The sequence below is a fragment of the Triticum dicoccoides genome, unplaced genomic scaffold (assembly GCF_002162155.2).
Source record: "Triticum dicoccoides isolate Atlit2015 ecotype Zavitan unplaced genomic scaffold, WEW_v2.0 scaffold97782, whole genome shotgun sequence".
NCBI classification, from domain to species: domain Eukaryota; kingdom Viridiplantae; phylum Streptophyta; class Magnoliopsida; order Poales; family Poaceae; genus Triticum; species Triticum dicoccoides.
In genome coordinates, this window is record NW_021314841.1 from 1 (window position 1) to 1,396 (window position 1,396).

At 59.3% G+C, this 1,396-nt stretch overlaps 1 pseudogene; it reads left to right on the forward strand.

Annotated features, from left to right (window-relative positions):
- Window positions 1–268: 268 nt before the first annotated feature.
- LOC119348613 lies at window positions 269–1,192 on the forward strand (annotated as a pseudogene).
- Window positions 1,193–1,396: the final 204 nt, after the last annotated feature.

Here is a 1,396-nt window from a genome sequence, read left to right on the forward strand (position 1 = left end):
AGGTCAGTTTCTTTGCGTGTTCGAGTGACCTGCAGGAGTATCGTCAAGGCCTCCGTCACACGGCCCGGCGCCGTGCTTCCCGTCTCCAACCTCGACCTGCTGTATTATCCATAGTTTTAAATAGTCGGCTATACTCCGTTATAGCCTTTTCAGCAGAGTTCTGCTAAATAGTCGTCTTCATAAATAGTCCGCTATACCTCCGCTATAGCTGATTCGAAGGCCCATCGCTATTTTTCATAGCCCGCTATTTAAACATTGGTATTACCCAATGCCGCTCTCGATGGGGCCCTCCGCCAGCGGTGGCTTCGTCAACGTCGTCGCCGCCTTCGAGGGCAAGTTGTCGCCCCTGCTGGACCACTTTTTTCCGCTCGCAGGCCGCATCGTGGCCAACCCGCGGACATGGCTCCCAGAGGTGCACTGCGACAACCAGGGCGCGGAGCTTGTCGTCGTTGAGGTCGGCGTGGCGCTAGGCAGCCTGGACTTCGGCGACATGGACGCGTCGCTGGCGAGGGTCGGCATCCCCGTCCAGTACGACGCGGGCGCCGCGCTGTCGGTGCAGCGGGTGCCGTTCGCCTGCGGCTGGTTCATTGTGGCCTGGACCCGGAGCACTAACCACGGCCTCGCGGATGGGTGCACGCTGTGCATGATCGTAGACGCATGCTCTGAGCTCACGCGGGCCAGGACGATCGTTGCCACCCCGAACTTTGACTGATACTTGTTCCGCCGTCGCACCACGCCGTCGTACGGCCCTTCGGTGGGCGAGTTGTTCATGCCGCTGGTGAGAAAGCGTCTCGTCAACGCCCTCATGGCCGGGGGTTCCTTGGTCTGCCGCACCTACTACGTCGAGGAGCGGGACCTCGCCATGCCGCACGTGCAGGCGACCGGCGACGGGGAGCACGGAGCGAGCCACGTTGAGGCGGTGTCTGCATACCTATGGAAGGTGTTCGCCGCCACCGTGGGCTTGTCGGACCAGAGTTGCCGCATGGGCTCGTGGGTGAACGGGCGACGACGTCGCACCACCGCGCCGGAGGAAACCAGGCGCAACTACGTCGGCTACGTCACGGCATTTGCGGTGGCCGATGCGAGCACAGACGCGATCCAGCGGCGGCCGCTCCCTGAGATCGCGTCAATGATGCGCGAGTCGATTAGGTCGACGACCACCGACGAGCACTTCCAGGAGCTGCTGGACTGGGTTTGTCACATAGTGACTGACATGTGGGCCCACATATGATAACGGTCCCACATATCATAATGCATGCCTTAGGTGCTGGTCCAAATAAACGGAGTTGACTATCCAGTCATGACAGCGTGATGGGTGGGTCTCTCCTCTCATAAACACGTTTAATTTGTCTAAACCGGTAACTATGCAAAAGCGATAGTTTTTAAGAAATTTTTA